Source organism: Chlorocebus sabaeus, chromosome 21 (assembly GCF_047675955.1).
Source record: "Chlorocebus sabaeus isolate Y175 chromosome 21, mChlSab1.0.hap1, whole genome shotgun sequence".
Taxonomy (NCBI): domain Eukaryota; kingdom Metazoa; phylum Chordata; class Mammalia; order Primates; family Cercopithecidae; genus Chlorocebus; species Chlorocebus sabaeus.
The window spans coordinates 55885941-55898029 of record NC_132924.1 but is presented as its reverse complement, the minus strand read 5'-3'; the positions used below and the strand labels follow the sequence as shown (position 1 = coordinate 55898029).

The following is a 12089-nucleotide window of genomic DNA, read 5'->3' as shown; positions in this document are numbered from 1 at the left end:
TATCATCCTTCACTTTCCCCTCATCACTTCATTTCACTCCATACACACACTACTTTCGTTCCTGACCATGTTTGGCCACTTGTGTGGCTGCTGAAGTTCTGGCAGCCTGCCTTCCTGGCCACGAGTACAGCTACCCGGCTCCTACAGTGCCCCCAGGTGCTGCCAAGGCAAAGGCATCATGATCACTGACTTTATCAGTGATAACACCAAGGCAATGGAAGCAAATATACAAAGGGACAGCCTCATTTCATGCTTAAAGGAAGAACTGGGACAATTTCCCCAACTCAACCTATCTCCCATTGAACTTCCCTGAAGAAGAGTGTTCCTTTTCCAAGCTTATTGATTTTCCCATTCCATCACGGCATATAAAAGTCTTATATGGGAATGAGGTTAGTAAATTGTAACCGCTGAAACCTAGCATGCATCTCCATATGATTATGACCTTACTCTCATTCTACACTGGCCAAAGGTATAGATGCTTGTGCAGTGAGAAATCCTGCTCACTGAATGATGATTAGTACATTTCTTTGAAAAGAATAGTTTTCCTGAGTTAATCCCTTTTTTAATAATCCAAATTATCTACTCTTTTTTTCTATAATGTGACCCCTTTCCCCCTCTGTATTCTATTACGATTCACCACGATTTCTCCTGAGGGTACAATAGAGTCTAATTTTCTTCATTATTCAATTTGGATCCTGTTAAGAGAGACAGACATTCACTGACAAGAAGAACATTTAAATTTTGGCAAATAAGTTCATTAGTATTCAGAAAGCTTTGCACCCCTCATATTTAATAAACCTTTCCATTACAGAGTAAGAAATCCTGAAAAATAGTCAAACAAATTAGCAATGGGGCCACCAAGAGAGTACATTCAACCTTGATTCAAAGATGTCTCAGTTTATTAGTTTTCTGTCAATCATTAAAACAAGAAAGATGAAACATGCAATTAGATACAAGGAGACATAACTCCTAATTCTTTCATCCTAGCTGAAGCAGAAGAGTTTTAATTGCTTGGAAAAATAAGATTTTTGTTTTCTCTCAAGAGGGAAGAGGAAGCAAATATAAATTGCCTTAGAGTCAATGGCTGGAGGTACAATGCTCCAAACCATGCAAATGAGAGGTAGAAAGACAAGTCCATCATCTGTATGTTTTGTCTTTACAATGGCCAATATTCAGATATTTTAAAATGTGAGATGATTGACAGAATAGTCCTCTTTTCATTAAAATGTTTAGAGTCACATAGATTTACTGATTCTCTTCTTCTTAATGAGAGTGACACCGAACTAAAATACTTGAATATGTTGTCAATTATTCCAGGGCCAATTTTCCATTCATGTGAGTTATGTTTCTCTTCTTAGTCCAGTTTCTCTTCTAAGTTCCAGTTATTTGAGTTATTTCCATTTATGTGAATTATGTTTCTCTTCTAAGTCCTACCAGCTATTCTATCTTATGAGCCTTACACTGTTTATAACATATTTACCAGAGGGAAAGTAAGGACAAGGAGAGGAGATAAAATACTAATCAATCCATTTAGTAATGATGTACATCTACAAAACTGAAAACGAGAAAATTAAAGTTCTTGGCCATGGAGAGGTATAGACGTTAACTGGAGGTGTCTGCCTGTTCCTTGACCTCAACTCAGAAGTAAAATTAAGAGTTAAGAGTAATTAATTCTACCATTTAAGCCAGAAATTGAAATCCCTAATACTATGTCCTAGGATAAAATTCTGAAACCAAATAGTGTGTATCAGCAATTCCGAATTTGAAATTCCATAGACTGATTTTTCCATAGAATATTTTCTACACTCAGAGATATACATCAAATAGATCTGCTAATGTTGGAAAAAACATAGATACAAATTTGCTTATATAGGATTCACAATAGGGTAAGAATTAATAGCAACATCTTTTTGTCTGATTAGGCTTTTTCCTTTCCTTTTTAAAGAAGTCACCACCCATAGGGATGTAAGAATCACAGTATATATAAAAATGTCTATTTGCTGAGAGGTACTTTGTAAGTTTAGAAAGTAGTCCTTCCTACCAGGGAAGGGATGGGTTACAGAGTATAAAGTAGTCAGTGGCCTTCACTGTCTGGAGGTCCTTCTACAGATTTATCCTAAGAAATAAAAGATTGTTTCTTCCTTATATCTGAAGACAGATCTTTTCACAATGACACTAGGACTGGATGATTATCTTTTTTTTTTTTTTTTTTAAGACAGGGTCTCCCTATGTCACCCAGGCTGGAGTGCAATGGCATGATCTCAGCTCACTGCAGTCTCGACCTCACAGGCTCAAGCAATTCTCCCACCTCAGTCTCCTGAGTAGCTTGTACTACAGTCACAGGCCACCACACGCAGCTAATTTTTGTATGTTTTTGTAGAGCTGGGGTTTTGCCCTGTTCTCTAGTCTAGTCTTGAATTCCTGAGCTCAAGCAATCTGCTGCCTCAGCCACCCAAAGTGCTGTGACTATAGGTGTACAGCATCATGCCCGGCCCCGAATAATTAACTGATGTGTATCTCAAGGCACTCTAAAAGTTGCTTGAGTAGAATGGGGCATCTGTCTGTAGTTGGTTACCCTGGGACATGGGCACACTCCCCTGGGACATCGTTGATTCTTTCCAAAGAGAAAGCCAGCAGATGAAAGAAATAAGGGTTTTGTCTCCTGGAGTCTGGGAAACTCTCAGGTTTACCTTGAATCTCCAAACCTAGCACACACCTGGTACATGGCAATGGTATATGCTCAATAGAAATGTTTGAGGAAGGGAAGGAGAGGGAGAGGTAAGGGGGAAAAAAGGAAGGAATAAAGCTTCCATAAGCTCTACAGTGTATATTGCTACAACCTTCCTAACTCCAAAGGGAAGAAGCAGACTCACTGTATCCTAAAACATTGGTAAAACACCCACTTCAGAAAAAAGTAATAACACTCAAGTAACTATTGAAGATTGATTTGACCTAACAGTGTAGAAATAGGAGAATTACATAAGGCCAGCTGTAGCATAGGGCCTGATCTTAATGTTTTAGAGCTGGAGAGGCCTGGAGTCACTCAAGAGGCATCCAAGTGGAATGTGAAATGACTTACCCACAGTCACATAGCTTGTTAGTATTAGAACACAAACTAACACCCAGGTCTCAAAAATGCTGGGGCCCAGCATTTTTCATCCTGTAGTTTCCTATATAGAACAGAAGCTATAGCTTTTCTTGAAACCTATCCCTTCCTGTTTCCTGACCCAAGTCACTTCATATGTCCTTCCCCAGAGACCCTGCTAACCTTAAGCCCTTTGCCTGGTACCACAGAACTTTGTACAACTTGCTGGGGGGAAACAGCCCATGCTTACAGACCATTTATAGAATGCAGGCTTATAGAACATGATCAATAGGCATGATTAAGGAAATAGGAATTATTCTAATAACTGGAACACTGGCTCAATGATATCTTTATGACTATTTATTAGTTGTAGCCACTGTTCTTCATACCTAAGGGAAAGCTACAGTGTAAGCTCCATGGGGGCAGAAACCATGTCTGTCTTGCTTCTAAGTCTCTACAGTATCCAGTAGTTACTTAACTATTAGTTGTATTATTAAACATGACCACCAGTTCCATATTTCATAATTCCAAGCATGTTCCATGATGGCTTTATCTACAAATAACCAGCAATGTCATCCTTTAGCCAAATATTTTTGAAGGGCCCAGCTCTACCTTGTGTTTCCAATAATCTAATGAACTCAACACAGAGTCTGACCACCAGGTCCATAGGCAAAGAGTTCAAGTTCCATTTGACTTGAACTACTCTGTGAGCAATGACTGTCACCCGCAAGTGAACGAAGACTCCCTAAGGGCTCACATTATAGAAATGGAAGATAGATAGTCTGCCAGTGTCTTTATTATCAAAGCCCTAGAGTGCAAAAAAGAGACATGTAGGGTAATGAATTGGTGTCTCCCTCAGACCACTACTTGTTCAATCTTTATTAGAGGAAAGGCTGAGGTCTGTAGGGGCAAGAATCAAGCAGGAAGATCATGGGAGCACTCAGCCTACCCTCTGTGGTCATAAACAATCTAGCTAGAGTCCTTCTTTTATATATCCTAGTAAGAAAAAAAGAAACCCTGAAGTCAAACAGCATGCTCCTCTACATTCTGATTATGCCCTATTTTCTACCCCTAAGGAATTTAACAGACTATTCCTTCCAACCCCACACAGACTCCTCCCTGAGAGAAGGGCTGGTAAATATATTTTTCATGGATGTGTTAGCATACTATTGATATGTTAGTGCCCTTATAGTTTAGTCCTCCAAGCAATTGTCCAGTTGTTTTGTCTTTAATCTGACCCTGCTGACAGTCATTACTCAAAATGAAGAAGGCAATCTAGAGAGAAACTGTAGCTGATGCTCCTCTTCTCTCAGTGGGTGGATAGCCCATCCATAGTCTTCTTGATGATGGTGTCCAGGAGTCAGGGTCCAAGGAGCTCAACAACAGCAGTGGGAAGCAATACAGGAAAAGGTCATGCTCCTCCAAGGGAGTGGGTTTTCCTTTGTCTCAGCAACTGTAAAATTATAAACAAAAGATTAAAAAGCTAAACCACTGCTCAAGTAAGGATCTTGGTAAATGCATGCTTTACCCAAAGCCTGATGATGGATTCATTGGCACCTACATGAAGTCTGTGGTTTTCCAGACAATGGGGCAGAGACTACAGGAACACACAAATTATGCCTAAGGATTCTCTGTTCCTTCATTAATTTTGTTGTACCAAAGAAAAAGGAAAAACTATACTTGCAACTAAATACAAGTAAATGCGAGTAAATCTGCATGCATAAAGCATGTAGAATACATGGACTAGGGGAAAAGGAGAGAGAGCACAGAGAATAAAGAGCAAAGAAATTGCTTCTTCCCCTATGATATTGCACAGCACTGACCTGAATGGAACAGCAATTATGCAACCTAAGTGAGAGTTCAACAAATAACAACATCTGGGGACAAACTGAGATTTAAGCTCCCATGAAAAATTAGAAGTATAGTAACCAAAGCCTTAGCCAGTTCCTGGGCAATCAATATGATTGATACCCAGAGTCTTTAACAAAATAAGATAGGATGATAATAATCTCACCCAAAGATGGTCTAAATGAAGCATCACTACTTTAGGGAATTTCTGCCAAAAACATCAAAAGTGATGGCGATAGCGCCATTATCAGAGTACTAGCAAAACCACCAAATCAATGGCTGTCTTTGGCTGCCATCCCCACATAGGTGGGTCCCTCTGTCCCCTTCCTCAGGAACCAGGAGCCCAGCATCTATGTGCCTTTATCCACCCACTCTAATTTCTTTAATGCAACAGAAAGCAGTTAAATAGAAAGTCTTCCAATGGCTAGAATTGAGTATTTGATACTAGGGTATGAACAACTGGTTAATTTGACTTTATCAGCACCATAAGACAGTACAAAAAAAAAAAAGAAAGAAAAAAATAACAATTGGTGACTTTCACACTCCCATGGTATCTGCAGTTTATAAATGGAGCTTGTGTACATAAAACTCTTAATTACTGGAATGTGAAAAAGATAGAGAGAGAAGGAAGGGACAAGTGAAAAAGGAAAGAGCAGGGCCTTTCCATGCTTCTTGTTTAATGTCACCACCATCCCACACCAACCATCAAACCTCCGAACAGTGGGCTTAGGCAACTTGGCCTCCGATGATACTGAACAGCTGCTAACCCCAGTCTTAGAAGACAATTCTGTCCTCAAAGCACACAGAAGAGCTGGGTCCTTTAGAACCGACACCCAGATTCATAGAGAATCCTCCTACAGATATCAGTGATCATGTCTGCATTGCTGGTGTCTCCCCTAGTCCAAATCCTTCACTCTACAAAGAAGCAAAGTGAAAGGTGAGTGGCTTGCACAGTGTCCCATAGAGACTAACCAAAGGGTAGGGCCAGTACTGAGCCCAGGTCTCCCAAGACCCAGTCCATAGCCCTATCCAGGTAAATCCCCATGAGCATAACACACTGTGCTCCAGACACAGGCAGAAGTTCATACCCCTCAAACTCTAGAGTAGTATTTGGGTAGTATCTGGGTAGCAATTTCCTCTCCCTAGACAACAATTTGATTCAGTGGGTCTGGGGTGAGGCACAGGTATCTACATGTTAACAAGCTCCATGGGATCTTCCAGATATAGAAACCACCCCACTACCTACCAGCACCGCACAGAGGGCTAAGAGGGACTGCTCTGGGGACATCCTCTGGAACCCAAGCATCAAAGGGCTCCTGACCACTGGGTCACACGTCAGAGCCCTGAAAACAAACACCAGCCTTGAAATCTCAAACAAAGAATGCTTAGAATGGGCCAGAAAGGTCTCCTCTTAGACCTGTTGACCTTAGTGGCTTTGGGTCTGGCAATATCCAAGTGATGCCTTCAAGCCTCCTATGTAACCAATCTCCCAATATGTGCTGAGCTCCTACTTTGTATAAGACTGTGCAGGGGGGCTAAGATGGGCAAAGAAAAGTAAGCCCTAGTTGTAAAAACTCTACCAAAAAGATCAGACACATACACTTAAAAAGAACACCCACATTACAGAGCAGTGTTGTTGAGGATGAAACACAACACAGATCCATATCCACGTCATATAAGCTTGCCCAATGTAACTCAACAATTTCTAAATCCACTTCCTGGCAGAACCATCTTTCCTGGTTCCTCAACCCCCACCCTGGGATTCTGATTCAGTAAGCCTGAGGAAGAGTCCAGAATGTGTCTTTTTTGCCAGCTGTGAGGTAAATCTAAGGCAGGCAGTCCACAGGTGGATATTTGAGATTCTCAGAATATGTTAAGGGTCAGGCTGCAAAGAATTTAAGGGAATCTAGCTTGGTTGCTTCTTTATATTAATGGTTTGCTGCTCCTCTAAATTCTTAACCTACTCACATTGGCCCCTAGAATCTAAGTCTTTTTGGTTTTGTTCTTCTCAGCTCAGTCATGGCCTATGCTGTCTTTCTACTTGAAACTTCCTACTTAGGGCCTCCTTCATGTTCCCAACAGAAATCTGTTTTCTGGGAAAGGGTGCAGCTTTACTCCTCAGGAAAACACACAGGAAAAAAAAAAAAAAAAAAAAAAAAAAGCCCATGTCCAGCCATGTATCATATGATTCCATTTAAACCATTTATATGGAATGTCTAGAACAGGCAAATCCATAGAGATAGAAAATAGATTAATGGTTGTGGAGGATTGGGGGAAAGTGGAATGGGGAATGACTGCTAATGGGTGTGGAGTTTCCTTTTGGAGGTGATGAAGACATTCTGGAATTAGCGGTAATGACTGCACAACTTTCTGACTGTACTGAAAACCACTGGATTGTACACTATAAGAGGGTGAATTTTATGGTATATGAATTATGTCTCAATTTTTGAAAAGCCCATGTGTAAGTAACACATAAAACATACAGGTGGCTGACCTGGCTCCCTGGGCCCTCACAACTACTGGGTGATGACCCCTGGGCAAGAGGCAGGGCAGTCAATGACAATAATAACTACCATTCACTTGTACTTATTATGTGGCAGATAGACATCCATTACACACAGTACATGGCTGGCTCAGTACGTGGTTATCTCAGATGAGACATCGCTGCCAAAGATGTGGATATTGTTATGATTATACTGTTATCACTAACATTTTAAATATGACAACACGAAGCCATAGTGAAATTAAATAACTTGACCAGTCCACAGCTATTAAGTGGCAAAACTGATAGCTAGGGATATGTGGCTTAATAGGCACCAAAAGACCCCTGCCCCAAACCTTGCCCCAAACCATGTCCCTCAAAGATCTGTCATTCTTATCATTAGATTTGCAGAAAGTAGAATAATCATAATGGTGGCAATAATGTAGCTGAGATGTATTGAGCACTTCCCATAAATTGTTCTCGATTTATAGATGTGAAAACTAAGGCAGAGAATGTTTAAGTAAATTGCCCCAAACCACCACACAGCTAGTAAGTGGTGGAGCCAGAACTTAAACATAGACCCTTAGTGCTAAGCTGCTCGGTCAGAGATCCAACTCAGATGTCTGCAGGAGCAGGACAATGATAGTGTCAAGTGGGCCCCATATAGCACACATTGAAATACAAAGCAGTATCGACTCATCTTTGATTCATCTATAGACATGTGGTACAATTTTCTCCTAATACTAGGGGATAAAACAAAGCACGAGATCAGTGATAAATGGCAAATGATGCTTTGCCTCAATGTTGAGGATGCAAACAGGAGCGCAAAACTATGGCAAATTGGAGAGACAGCCGCTTCACCCAACAGGACTTCCCCATTCCACTCTAAACCTCCACCGCTGGGTGGGCGTGCAGTACAGTGTTGCTATATTTTCTGAGATAAAGCCAGAAAAACAGATCTTTACAGAAAATCTTTTTCGCTTTTAAAAGATAGTAAAAAATTCTGCAGACTATATTGGTCTGTAGCAGAACACCTGACTTCAACACATAGTAAATTGCCTCCTCAAGCAGTTCTATGTGACTGGGATTTAGAATTTGGGGTGAAAAGTGACAGGGTGAGTCAGGAACAGTAAGGAGGAGCCAGGGTCTGAAGACTCTTGATGCACACCTAAGGAAGTGGAACTTTATTTTCTAGGCCAGGGAAAGCCAGAGCTTTGCTGTTCTGTTTTAAGAAGGGAAAGGGACCAGATCACAGACATCTCTGACTACGATGTGAAGGTAGAATAACCAGGAAAGATAGCCAAGGCAGTGAGACCAACTGGGAGGTAACTAATTGTCAGCCCCAAACTAAGGTAGTACCAATGGAGGCAAGAGCATGTACTCAAGTCAACAACTAATAGCAAAGATCTTCCCTGATAGATGATAGATATGACTGTATCAAAAGGGGGCACGCATATACTCTATCAGATAGATATACTGGCAGTCCCTTGATTTTTTTTTTTTTAAAGACTATCATAAGGAAGAGGGAGACATTAGCAAATGTGAGGAAGAGCGCTATGAGAGAAATACAGAAGGGTTACAGGATACAACTTGTTAGAGGCTGGGTTTGGCATATGAAAGGGAAAGAAAATGTTCTTGGCTGGCGAAGAGACAGCTCTAAAACTGCCTAGGAAAACAAAAGTGAATGAGGGAAATAAAGAAAACATAAAAGAGTTCAGGTATTAAGAAATTAAGAAGAAATATGGAAAGCCAGCAGGGAAAAAAACAATCAACCAGTGAAGAACAGTGAAGGTCCCTAATGTCCATATTTAATGCAGATGAAAGAAACCAGTGAAGGCATTTTAAAAAGATGTTGTAATGAAGGCACCAAGAAGATTGCTTTAACAGACACTGAACTCAAGAATAGAGACCACAATGGAGGCACTTATGAGGAGTAGAAGAAAAAGAAGACCAAAATATGGGAAAGGATTTTCGTGATTGGAAACTCACAGGAAAAGATGAGTCTTAGAGATGTCAGAAAGAAAAATATGACAGGATTCTGGAATATTCTCAGAGTGAAAATAAGGTCTAATCTGTAAAATATACAAAGTTCTCTCTCCACAAGTGCTTGAGAAGCAGCCCTGAGGAGTGCCAAAGATAACACCAAAGCTGCATTCCGAGGGCACGAGGAGGAGAAAGCAGTTACCAGCAAGACCCTGAAGGGAAGGGAGCAAGGATTTTAGCCCTCACCAGGCTTGGTTTTCATTGCTTGTAATATCATCCAAATCGGAATAAAGCATTCAACAGAATGGACTTTTCCAGAAGTAACCTTGTGACAGCTCGGAGCATTCTGGGAGAGCTACAGTAGTCAAGAAGGCAGAAGCAAAAAGGAAAAGCCTCTACCACACACACGGTGCAGAGATAGAGGACCAACAATAACAGTAACAAAATATCCTATTGAAAAGCATCAAGGTGTACATTAAAAGGGAAAAAATACAAGGAGGTAGGAGGAGGTAACATCCATTGACAACAATGGGAAAGGGCTGTCGTTTAGAAGTATGTCATGTTATGTTTGGTATCTTACATACAGTATTCCATTTAAGCCTCACATTAGATAGGCAAAGTTACCCCGTTTTGCAGAAAAAAAAAAATGTAGAGGCTATTTGAAATTGATTATTTGCTAAAAGTCACTTAGATAGTAAGTTTTAGAGCCAAGGTTTGTTGGATTCTCAAACTTATGCATTTTTCCACTATACCACACTGTTGGACTATGGACCATCTTCCAATCGGATTACAGCAAAAGCCTTCCCAACTGATATTTCACCCTTTACAATTCTCCTTTCACAATGTAACTCAAGTAATCTTTCTAAAATGCAAATTTATCATGGTGCTGCTCTGCTCAAATCCAGTCAATAAATTCCTTTTGATCTTAAGAGGGAGTCCAAACCACTTAGCATTCCCTACAAGGCCCTTCAGGAACTGTCCCTACTCACCTTCCCAGCCTTATTGCAAGCTCCTCTCATTTCAGGTGACAATGCAATGACTCTTAATATATTAAAGTTCCCAGAATGCACCCTGCACATTCTCACTTCCAGGTCTTTGCACACTTTGTCTCTTTTGCCTGAAGCACTCTTCTTCCTGACCTCCTAAACTCTCCCCTCAGGCAGTCAGTGCAACAGCTTCTCTTCTCTCATAAAATTTAACACACTTTATTGAAATCCTCTCTGCCAGTTCTGAGGTCCCCACACCCTCTAACTGGGAACTAACTGGAACTATGAGGAAAGATCCTGTTTCTATCTTGTTCACATTTACACCCACCTAGTAGTGCCCTGACATATCATAGGTGTTAAACACACATCTTTTGAAATGGATTAATAAATTGGATGGGGTGGGGCTGTCACTGGTTACTAAGTTAAACTATGGGTAGAGGCCAAGGCCACAACTAACACCAAAGCCTCTACTTTTAACATCTGCAATTTACTGTTTATAGCTGAAGATTCTTTTCTTAGGCATCTTGAAAAATTTAACAACATTTAGGTTGGGCCCCCCCTGGCTCACACCTGTAATCCCGGCACTTTGGGAGGCCAAGGCGGGCAGATAACTTGAAGCCAGGAGTTCGAGACCAGCCTTGCCAACATAGCAAAACCTTGTATCTACTAAAAATACAAAAATTAGCCGGGCATGGTGATGCACACCTGTAATCCCAGCTACTCGGAAGGCTGAGGCATGAGAATCACTTTAACCCGGGAGGCAGAGGTTGCAGTGAGCCGAGATCATGCCACTGCACTCCGGCCTGGGTGACACAGCAAGACTCTGTCTCAAAAAAAAAAAAAAAAAAAAAAATCAACATTTAACAGAACATACACTCTATGCACTTCCTGTGCTCAGAGCTATGAGTAATTTCTAGGGATGTGACTCAGTTCTTGCCCTAAACAAGCTTGCAGTCTAGTGGAGTAACCTTCATTTTCCAACGTGTTACAATTCGCATTCCCTTTAAACCTTTTTAGAATTGAGTTGACAAGGGATCCTTGACAGTCCGTTAAGCATTGGGTAACTGCCAGTTGACTGATCACTGGCTCCAACAAGACTACAAGGGGCTTGAGATTTGAGACTGAATCTTCTTCATCATTATCATCCCAGTGCCCAGCATAGTGGCTGGTATATAAAAACAAGTTTAAATAATCAACTGAATGAATGAAAGAATAGACAAATGAACAAGCAAACAAGCCAAGTCTTGGAATAAAGCTTTGGGGTCTGGGTCAGAGTCTCAGCAGGAATTATTCTCTATCATTAAACAGATAAATGACTCAGCAACAAATACTCTAGGGAAAATCAACCCATTCAATATAAACACACACAGAGATACACACACACACACACACACAGACACACACAAACACACAGATACACACACAGAGAGACACACACACAGACATACACACACTGCAGAGCCAGAGGAGTATGGGAGCAGGACAAAAGAGGGTCAGGGTAGGATTTGGGATGGTTTTCCAGTGCCAGCTCAGGTTCCTCCTGTGACTTTAGGTTCAGAAGGGAGACACTATGGGACAGGCACACACACATAGAACAGTGACATGGCTTCACCTGACCCCTACAGCCTCAAACCTGCTTATTAAGACACACCATAGAGATAAATCAATGGAAAAACAGGTAGATAGATCAGTATCGTGCTCATCA

The 12089-nt window shown here is 41.0% G+C and overlaps 1 non-coding gene across 3 annotated transcripts in view; it reads right to left on the bottom strand.

The window, feature by feature from the left end:
- Positions 1 to 753: 753 nt before the first annotated feature.
- The window catches only part of LOC103226510 (uncharacterized), a 41496-nt gene continuing 30160 nt past the window's right edge, over positions 754 to 12089 (bottom strand). For all 3 annotated transcript variants that reach the window (XR_012090358.1, XR_012090357.1, XR_494882.3), the window contains one exon: positions 754 to 4538. This is a non-coding gene — a transcript (uncharacterized protein). The remainder of the gene's footprint in view (positions 4539 to 12089) is intronic.